This window comes from Eumetopias jubatus, unplaced genomic scaffold (assembly GCF_037043125.1).
Source record: "Eumetopias jubatus isolate StellerSeaLion01/CBP00866 unplaced genomic scaffold, mEumJub1_p1.0 scaffold_16, whole genome shotgun sequence".
Lineage (NCBI taxonomy): Eukaryota > Metazoa > Chordata > Mammalia > Carnivora > Otariidae > Eumetopias > Eumetopias jubatus.
The window spans coordinates 88,718,371-88,728,880 of NW_028274822.1; the positions used below are offsets into that span (position 1 = coordinate 88,718,371).

The following is a 10,510-nucleotide window of genomic DNA, read 5'->3' on the forward strand; positions in this document are numbered from 1 at the left end:
TGCTGGTTTTTAAGAAATGCAATGCTGGGGCACCTGGCTGGCTCAGGTGGTGGAGCATGTGTCTCTTGATCTTGGGGTTGTAAGTTCAAGCCCCAAATAGGGTATAGAGATTACTTGAAAATAAGATCTTCGGGGCGCCTGGGTGGTTCAGTTGGTGAAGCATCTGCCTTCGGCTCAGGTCATGATCCTGGGGTCCTGGGATCGAGCCCCATATCGGGCTCCCTGCTCAACGAGGAGTCTGCTTCTCCCTCTGCCCTTAACCCTGCTCATGCTCTCTCTTTCTCTCAAATAAATGAATAAAATGTTTTTTTTAAAAAAAGGAAAATAGCAAAATGTGTTAAGTAAAGTGAAGTAAAGAAATAAAACAGGGTGGTGGAGTCAGGCATGACCCAATGGCCACTTTTGGTCGGGAGGCCAGAGAAGGCCTCTCGAACAGTTAACCTACACCTGGAATGACAAGAGGAGTCGGCCACTCAAAGACAGGGAAAAGAATTCCTGGCAGAGGGAACAGGATGTGCTGTCCTTGGGAGGTTTGAACTAATTCAGTATGGTAAAGAACACGGCAATTTGATAAATATAGTGAAGAAACAAAATCAAGTCATGTACAAGAGAGTGAGGGGTGGGAGAAGCCCTGGAGATCTCTCTGAAGAAATGACTTGGATATAAGCCCTGAAAGCTTGGCAGGAGGGAGGTGGGAGTTGGTGTTGGAAGGACCAGCAAGGGCCAGATCTTATAGAGCCTCAGCAGCCGTGCGAGAAAACTGAATTTTATTTTTGCCTGTGCTGGGAGGAAGCCAGTGAATTTTATTTAAGCTGTGAAGGGCCAGGAATCAGGCATACTTTTTAAAGGAATCCAGTGGAGAGTGGAGGGGTTTCAGAAATGACCTGAAAAGGCTTTTATGTTGAGAAGGTTTGCTCATCGAAATCAAAAATAAAAGTGGGGGGGGGAAGTCTGGTGGTTATCAGCTCCAACACAGGGTCACCATCCAACCCAGCAGTGCCTCTCCTAGACATATACTCCCGAGGATTGAAGGCAGGTGCTCAAACGAATGCTTACACGGGCATCTCCTCACAGCACTGTTCACAAGAACAAAAATACACATAACATAAAATTTACCATTTTAGGGGCATCTGAGTGGCTCAGTGGGGTAAGCGTCTGCCTTTGGCTCAGGTCATGATCTCAGGTCCCTGCTCAGTGGGGAGTCTGCTTCTCCCTCTCCCTCCCTCCCCCCAACACTCTTGAGCACTCTCTCTCTCTCTCTCTCTCTCTCTCAAATAAATAAATAAAATCTTTAAAAAAATTACCACTTTAAACCATTGGAGAAACAACTCATATGTCCCCCACCAGATGCATGGATACATAGAATGTGGTCCATCCACATGATGGAATATGATTCAGGCACAAAGAGGAAGAAGCAGGACACACACAGCTACGTGGTGGACGAACCCTGAAGGGAGGATGCTGAGTGAGGGGAGCCAGACCCTGAAGGCCACACGGTGTGTGACTCCGTGTGCGTGAAATGTCTGGAACAGGTGCGTCCGCAGCGACAGAAAGCACAAATTGGCGCTGCCAGGAGCTGGGGGAGGGACAGGAGGGGCGACCGCTTAGCTGGTACGAAGTTTCCTTTCAGAGTGATGAAATGTCCTGGAGCCAGGTAGAGGGGACGCTTGCACAATGTTGCGAACGCACAAAACGCCACTGAATTGTGCGCTCTAAAATCCTTAAAACGGTGCATTTTATGTTATGTGAACGTCACCACAGTTTGAAGAAGGGAAGGATGCCACGCTGGTGAGGGACGCTAATAACGGGGAGGCTGTGTGCATGGGGAGGGCGAGGCGTGTAGGGGAACTCTCCGTATCCCCCTCCCCTCAGTTTTGCTGTGAACCTGAAGCTGCTCTAAAAAATAAGGTCTATTAAAAAAATTGTAAAGGAGAGTGCCTGGGTGGCTCAGTTGGTTAAGCGACTGCCTTAAGCTCAGGTCATGATCCCGGAGTCCTGGGATGGAGCCCCACATCGGGCTCCCGGCTCAGCGAGGAGCCTGCTTCTCCCTCTGACCCTCTCCCCTCTCATGCTGTTTCTCTCTCGCTCGCTCTCTAATAAATAAATAAAATCTTTAAAAAAAAAATTGCAAAGGAGGATGAGAAGGAAATGCCAGGAGGGAGGAAGAGAGGGAGAGAGCAAGCGAGGGAGACATGCCTTGCTCACACCCTTTCTGGGGTGTCCAGCCGCTTCCTTGCGCCCCCTTGTGGCTGCTGGAGCTGCTGCGAGCGTCCTGGGGACAGTCCTGCGCAGGCATTGCAAACACGTAAGAGGGCTTTTGGTCATGGGCTCTCTGCTGGGGAATGTCACACAGTTTAGCCAAGTCAATGGTCCTGTGTAACTGTGGCTGCATAAATCTTGGGTCCCAAGAGCCAATCACTCAACCAGTCCCTAAGGATAAGGACCAGGAGACAGCCCTTTACTTGCTCAGGTAAGTGAACAAGGCTGTACCCGATAAGTAAGTCTCCAATGAGAAACATCACACATTTTTTAAAAAAATGACAGCCAAGCACCCTTACAGTTTGTCATAGCTGTGGGCATCCCGTATCTGATTTTGCCTCTCCCTCCCTCCCCATCCACCATAGCTAATAATTAGCACACAGTTCAACACCTAATGACAAGGTGAGGCAATCAATATAAACATCCGACGCCCTCCTGAAGGACAAAGTCCCCAGCTGATACACAAAGGGCTTCAAGAGATGTTTTTCACCCTGAAAGTGGATTTTGTCGGGTGGAATACTGAACGAGGTCCTTCTTATGTTGGAGGAAACTTAAAATAATGCTTAAGTTAAAACTGCTCTAAGATCCCATGATTCGCCTGGCCAAGATCAAAGTTTGCGAAGCCCTGTGCTGGCTCGGTTGCGGGGACCAGGCTTTGTTGGCTATTGTTGGCAGAAGTGTAAATTTGTATAACCTCTTTGGAGGGGGATCTGGCAAAGCCTGTCTAAATTTAAAATGCATGTGCCCTTTGACCCAGCAGTTCCCTTGAAAAGTTTGTCTTTCAGATATGCATGCACGTGTGGGCAAAGGGCTCTGTGTAAGAATAGCTTTGTCATACTGATTACATAGAAGCAAAATATTGGAAGGCACGTGAATGCCCAACAGTAGGGGGTTGTTTAACTAAATTATGGCCCATCTACACCAGCAGAACTTTCTGTGATGATGGAACTTGTCTCTGCGCTGCCCAGGATGTAAGCCCCAACAAATCTTTCTGCTGAGCACTTGAAATGTGGCTAGTACAACTGAGGAACTAATTCTGTTAAATTTAAACTAATTTAGATGTAAATAGCCATGTGTGATTAGTGGCTGTGATATTAGCGCAAACCTACACAATGGAGTATTTTGCAGCTGGGACCAAGAAAGGAGGATCTGTATGTACAGATTAAAAAAAAAAAAAGTACTTTTGGGGCACGTGGCTGGCTCAGTAGGTGGAGTGTCTGACTCTTGATCTCGGGGTTGTGGTTTCAAGCCCCATGTTGGGGGTAGAGATTATTTTAAAAAAATAAAATCTTTTTGGGGCGCCTGGGTGGCTCAATTGTTAAACGTCTGCCTTCGGCTCAGGTCATGATCCCAGGGTCCTGGGATCGAGCCCCACATCGGGCTCCCCGCTCAGCGGGAAGCCTGCTTCTCCCTCTCCCACTCCCCCTGCTTGTGCTCCCCCTCTCTCACTCTCTCTCTTTCTGATAAATAACTAAAATAAAATCTTAAAAAAAAAAAAGGAAAGAAATCCTAATCCCCAGTGCGATGGTATTAGGAGGTGTGGCCTTCAGGAGGTGATTGGTCTTGAGGATGGAGCCACTGTGAGGGGATTAGTGCCCCTGGAAAAGAGACTCCCCCAGGGCGCCTGGGTGGCTCAGTCAGTTAAGTGTCTGCTTAGGTCAAGATCTCAGGGTCCTGGGATGGAGCCCCACATCGGGCTCCCTGCTCAGCAGGAGCTTCTCCCTCTGCCACACCTTGATCTTGGACTTACAGCTTGCAGAGCTGTGAGGCGCAGGGGATAAGAACATCCTAGATCTGCATCCTACAGTACAGTGGCCCCCAGCCACATGTTTCTCCTGAGCACAGTGTGGGGGGGGGGAGCGGAGTATGACCACTGCAACTGAGCAATCCATTTTCTGTCATTTTAATTTAACTTTAAGTAACCACGTGTGGCCATCATTTTAGACTCAAGTTACAAACCTGGGACCACTTGGTGGTCTTTCATTTTTCCACACCACGGAGTGACTCCCAAGAAGTCCCTGAAGCTGTTTGTTCTGCTGCCCCTAAATGTGCTTCCCGGACCCTTGGCTCACCGGAGAGGCTCAACCACCCAGCCCAGAAGAAGGTAAAACGCTGCTTCTCAGAATCGGAGCCTGATTCAGAAGCTTTGGGTCTTGAGCTGCGAATGCTGTGGCCAGAGCAGTGAAGCTAAGGGAATCCCGCCCCCCCCCCACACACACACTGTGTTCATGGTGCTTAAATGAGGGCTCTGCGAGCTCGGTGGTGAAGGGCATTGTGCTGGAGCCAGGCTGCCTGGTGACCTCACGTTCCACATCAGTAAAATCTGGAAGATAACCAAGCCTTAATCACGGCGTTGTTAAGAAATGTCAAGTTAAAGTGAGTGCTGGGTATGTGTCCGCTGTTCATTTTCAGGGGCGGAGAGCCAACAGTGCCCTCAACACAACTGGTCAGAAAATTAAAACTGATACGTGCTATGAAGGGGACAGAAGTGGGTCGCCCCCAACAGTGGGCAGGAAAGGGAGGCCTGAAAGAGCAGTTGGGCCCTGATGAGAGATGTCAGGGGAGACCAGGCAGAGGAGGCTGTAAAGGGCCTGAGGCAGAAGAAAACCTTGAGGCCACAGGACCGCGGAGGCGAGCCAAGGCCAAGGGCTGGCATGGTGCTCTAAGTGGGACGTGTGGTCCTTGGACGGTTTTAAGCGGGGGAGGGCTTCTGGTTTTCAACATCTAACTGGGTCTGGCAAACCAGCACAAGGAAAGACTCAGTCACCTTCCCGGGGTCCCTGAGCTCACCCCCTTCCTCATGCCCTTCACACCCCATGTGCTTTCCCCTCCTGGTTGTTGCATTTGCCCTAAGAGAGAGTTGGAAATGGTGAGGAATGAGGGCCACGGGCTCAAGCCACCATCATTCTAGAAATCTGTGCGCCCCACACAGCTGGGAGGAGTGGCTTGTCCAGGGCCCCGGTGGGAGCAGAGAGACCAGCTAGGGGTTAAGAGGAGGGAGATCGGTGGCTTGGACCGAGGTGCAGAGCTACCAGGGTCTGGCTGTGTTTTGGAGGCTGAGCGATGGTAGGTGCTGATGGACGCCGCTGGAGGTTCGAGAAGAGGAAGGCAAACTCTTCAGCCTGAACACAAGGACACGGTGGAGATGTGAGCTGGGCCAGAAAGACTAAGGGAGGGGTGGGTGGAGAAGGGACTGCAAATCCCAGACAATAAATCTGTTCTGCTTTGTGTTGTATTTTTCAAAATGGTGCACATCCATGAGGAAACAATCCGATGAATCCAGAATCCGGCGGGCCTGCTTCTCCAAAGTCAATGTCACTATTTAGGAAATAAAATAAGGCAGAGCATTGTCCTAGACTGAGAGAGGAAGGAGTGTTGGGTGAACGGAGAAGTTTGCATTGCCCTCGGCAACAAAGGGAGAGGCCCTCTGGCCTGACAACACGCGTACAGAGGTGGCTTAAGTCACGGTCACCTAACAATGGTTTTTCTAAAGTCATATCTCTGAGGTACACTGGTAGGGAAGTCGGTGCCATGTCTCCCCGGCCCCCAAGAGCAGCCCCCATCCAATAAAAGTTGGTGACGACATGGCCAATGCAACAGACTGATGGATGGAGGGGTCTGAGAGTGACAGGTGTCACTGAGCATCCAGAACCAGAGAGGCCCACACTGAGGTGGTAACTTCTGCCTCCACCTGGGTCATCAAAATCCTCAAGGACATCCAAGAGACAAAAAGAAGCAGAAAAAACATTAGGCACAGTGGAAGTATCCCTGTTGGTGAGATTGTCAATGTTACCTGACAGATGCAGCGCTAGTGTTTGGCCAGAGAACTCTCTGGAGCCATTGCGAGACCCTACGGACTGGCCCAGCCTGTGGGCTGCAATGTTGATGGCCACCACCGCCATGATATCAGTGGAGTGTCCAGCTACTTCAGAACTGGAAAGGAGGGGCGCCTGGGTGCCTCAGTCAGTTGGACATCCGACTCTCGGTTTCGGCTCAGGTCATGGTCTTGGGGTCCTAGGATTGAGTTCCACATGAGGCTCCGTGCTCATTGGGGAGTCTGCTTGAGACTCTCTCCCTCTGCCCCTCCCCCCTCACGCTTGCTCTCAAATAAATGAATAAATCTTAAAAAAAAAAAAGAACTAGAAAGGAAAATGTTTTAATAAAGGATCATTTGACAGCCAGAGAGAGAGAGAGAGAGAGGGAGTGGTAGGGAGGAAGGGAGGAGAGGGGGAGGGAGCGGAAGGGAGGGAGATGCAGCATAAATCTTTATTGGATCCTGGTTCAAAAAATAAATTGGCTATACAGACATTCTTGGGACGATTAGAACAATCTGAATGTAGACTGGATCATAGATAAAATCATGGTTATTCATTGTACTGGATGATAATAGCATCGTGGTTGTGTAAGAGGGTGCCCTTCTTAGGGAAGACTAAAAGAATCACTCTTTAGGGATCAAAATATCATGTTTGCAATTTGCGTTCAAACGATTGAGCTAGATAGATAAGGCAAATACAGCAAAATGTAAGTTACTGAATCCAGGGGGAGGGTTCATTATACTTATCGTATTATTCTTTCTTCCCTTGCTCATTTTGATTTTTTTTTTTTTAAGGCGGTAACATAGCCAGCATCAATAGTGCCTCGTGATTGGTCAAATCCAGTGGTTCTCAAGGGTGGGAGAGGGGCGTGGGACTTTGGGAATCCGGTGACATTCTTGGTTGTCACAAGGGGAGGCTGATGCTGCTGAGCACCCTACAGTGCTCGGGACGGCCCCCACACCACAGAATTACTGAGGCCCAAGATCCATAGTACTGAGTTTGAGAAACCCTGGTCTACTACCAGTCTGGCCTGTTCTGATCAATGAGACCTGAGGGTAGGTCCTTGAAGACGTTTATTTTCTTCATAAAAGATGGGCGCCTGGGTGGCTCAGTTGATTAAACGGCTGCCTTCAGCTCGGGTCATAATCCCAGGGTCCTGGGATCGAGCCCCGCATCGGGCTCCCTGCTCGGCGGGGAGCCTGCTTCTCCCTCTCTCTCTGCCTGCCTCTCTGCCTACTTGCTCTCTCTTTGTATCTCTCTGCCAAATAAAATCTTTAAAAAAAAAAAAGATGCGGATATGGGGGCGCCTGGGGGGCTCAGTTGGTGAAGTGTCTGACTTCGGCTCAGGTCATGATCCCGGGGTCCTGGGATCGAGTCCTGCATTGGGCTCCCTGCTCAGCGGGGACCCTGCTTCTCCCTCTGCCCTCCCCCCAACTCATGATCTCTCTCTCTCAAATAAATAAATAAATCTTAAAAAGAAAAAAAGATGCAGATATCGCTGAGTCCACTCCTCCCCCTTCCTGTTTTGTACAGATGGGATATCTGGAGCTGTGGCCAAAGGAGGCTCACAGAATCCCAGGGCAGGCCCTTGCTGCCCACATCCAGACTTCTTGTTGAGTGAGAAAATCAACAGCCCTTTGTTTAATCCTCTGCGATTTGTTCTGTTTCCTGTAGCCAAAAACACTCCTCACTTCACGCGCTGCTGTTGAGTCTGATTCTGATTCTAGCTGGCAGACCAAGAAGATTTCAGCAATCTCGGCTCTGGTTAGAGCCCCCCCATGCTTCTCTTCTGCACAGTAAATAGTTAAGTGCTTCCACGGGAGCCAGTGGAGGGGCTGATGGCTTAAATAGGGAAACAAGGACTCCCCAAGTCCTGACCTGACCCTGCTATGAGACAGAAACCAATTCCTCCCAGCCTTGGAGGTGGGGCTGGATGCTAGTCGCTCACTACTGTCAGGTATTACCATTTATTTTGTATTCTTTTTTTTTTTATTATTTTAATTTTTAAATTTTTCTTTATTTTGTATTTTTTTTAAAGATTTTATTTATTTATTTGACGGAGAGTGAGAGAGAGCACAAGTAGGGGGAGGGGCAGAGGGAGAAGCAGGCTTCCCGCTGAGCAGGGAGCCCGATGTAGGGCTCGATCCCAGGACCCTGGGATCATGACCCGAGGCGAAGGCAGACGCTTAACTGACTGAGCCCCCCAGGTGTCCTTTATTTTGTATTCTTAAAAGCATCCTTTATTAATTACTCATTGAAGGCCTTTGATCATAAAACCCCACCACTTTACTAATTGTTCAAATCTGTACAGCTTTGTCTCAAGGCAGAAAGTAATATTTGGTTCTGTCTGCTAGTTCTATGCCTCACACAAGAACCTGGTTCTTTTTTTTTTTTTAAGATTTTATTTATTTATTTATTTATTTGAGAGCATGAGTGAGAGGGGCAGAGGGAGAGGGAGAAAGAGACTCCCCGCTGAGCAGGGAGCCCAACGTGGGGCTCGATCCCAGGACCCCAGGATCATGACCTGAGCCGAAGGCAGAGGCTTAACAACTGAGCCACAAAGGCGCCCCAAGAACCTGGTTCTTAATCCAGCTTTCTTTTCAAGCAAATTAGGAGACCCAGTAGGGGTCATTTAAGCACTTCTAGAGCTGTCTTGTTTTGGGGAAGTACTAATGAAGAGCCCATGAAAGACTACATCTCATCCCTAATGACTCTGTCAGTGTCCTAGGGAAACAGCAGGGCCTGAAGTGATCCGCCCAGTAATTACTTTTTTTCCCTTCAGCCTAAAAAAATTTTTTTAAGATTTATTTATTTATTTGAGAGAGCAAGAATACATGAGAGAGGGGAGGGTCAGAGGGAGAAGCAGGCTCCTCACTGAGCAGGGAGCGCGATGCGGGACTCGATCCTGGGACTCCAGGATCATGACCTGAGCTGATGGCAGTCGCTTAACCAACTGAGCCACCCAGGCGCCCCTCCCTTCAGCCTAAACTTAACATGTGGATGCCATAAATGATTTATTCCAAAACTTTCAGGATTCTCTTGTGGCAGGGATATACTTGGTGGAAAAAAGTCTAATCTGTTTTCAAATATGTTTTTTTTTAAAGATTTATTTATTTATTTGAGAGAATGAGAATGAGAGAGAGTGAGAGAGAGAGCATGAGAGCGGGGAGGGTCAGAGGGAGAAGCAGACTCCCGCGGAGCAGGGAGCCCGATGCGGGACTCGATCCCGGGACTCTGGGATCATGACCAGAGCCAAAGGCAGTCGCCCAACCAACTGAGCCACTCAGGCGCCCCCAAATATTTTTTTAATAAAAGAAAAACAAGAACAGGGCCTCTTAAGACCTGTGTAGGCCCTAGACATTTTTACTTTGGACAGCACAACCAAATATTAAACATTTCATATCGTAGCTTACATTAAAAGGTACCCACATTTGGGCACCCAGCTGGCTCAGTCGGTGGAGTGTGAGACTCTTGATCTCAGGGTTGTAAGTTCGAGCCCCACATTGGGTGTAGAGATTACTTAAATAAAATCTTAAATAAGTAAATAAAAATTTTAAAAATAAAAAAAATAAAAGTTACCCACATTAGATACAATTCCCTACATCAGAGCTGAGGTGGGTGTCAGTTTGTATGTTGTATAGATACTAAAATTTTTAAATTCGAGTTTGTAATTTTCATATGTTGGATACAATGTACTTTTTTTCAGTCTCAAGCATTTTAGTAGGCCTTTGAAAACCCCAGCAGCTGGGCCTGTAGAATCTCAGTGGCAATATGGCCCTGGAAAGAAAGAAAAATGAATTCTGATGACATTCTACATGAAATACATCAACTAAAAATCATTAGGTATCAAACAAGATTTTTTTAAACAGAAGCAATGACTGCTGGGAATTTATAATGTCTCTGCAAAACAAAATGCTAAAGACCAAGATGATAGGAAATTGCTTGCATTGATTTGAACAAGGCCAAATAAGAATCGATCAGGGACTCGATGAGGGGATGGTATCTACCTCCAAGATGATTCCAGTGGCCCCCCACCTCCCGGGATCCATGCCCTGTGTTGTCCCCTCCCACAGTGGGCAGGGCTGGCCTGTGTCACCAACAGGGTACTGTAGAAATGTAGGGGTGTGACTTCCAAGGCTAGATCATAAAAGACATTGCATCCTCCACGGTGTGTTTGCTCAAGTGACTCACTCTGGGGGCAGCCAGCGGCCATGCTGGGAGGTCGCTGATGCAGCCCTATTAAAAGGTACCAACATGATTCAGCATCATCTTGCCAGTCATCTGAGTGCACCGTCTCAGCAGTACCTCCTCCAGCCACAGCCAAGCTTTCAGGTAGGACTGCAACATCATGAGAGACCCAAGAACCACTAGCTACACATCACTCGAATTCCTGACCCCCAGAATCTCACATGACTAAGCTGCCACGTTTAGGGGGT

General features: G+C 48.4%; 1 non-coding gene across 1 annotated transcript; it reads left to right on the forward strand.

Annotated features, from left to right (window-relative positions):
• The first annotated feature begins 5,631 nt into the window (after nucleotides 1-5,631).
• On the forward strand, nucleotides 5,632-5,758 carry LOC114197834 (U6atac minor spliceosomal RNA). The gene has a single exon (XR_003606964.1). It is a non-coding gene; the product is annotated as a U6atac minor spliceosomal RNA (small nuclear RNA).
• Nucleotides 5,759-10,510: the final 4,752 nt, after the last annotated feature.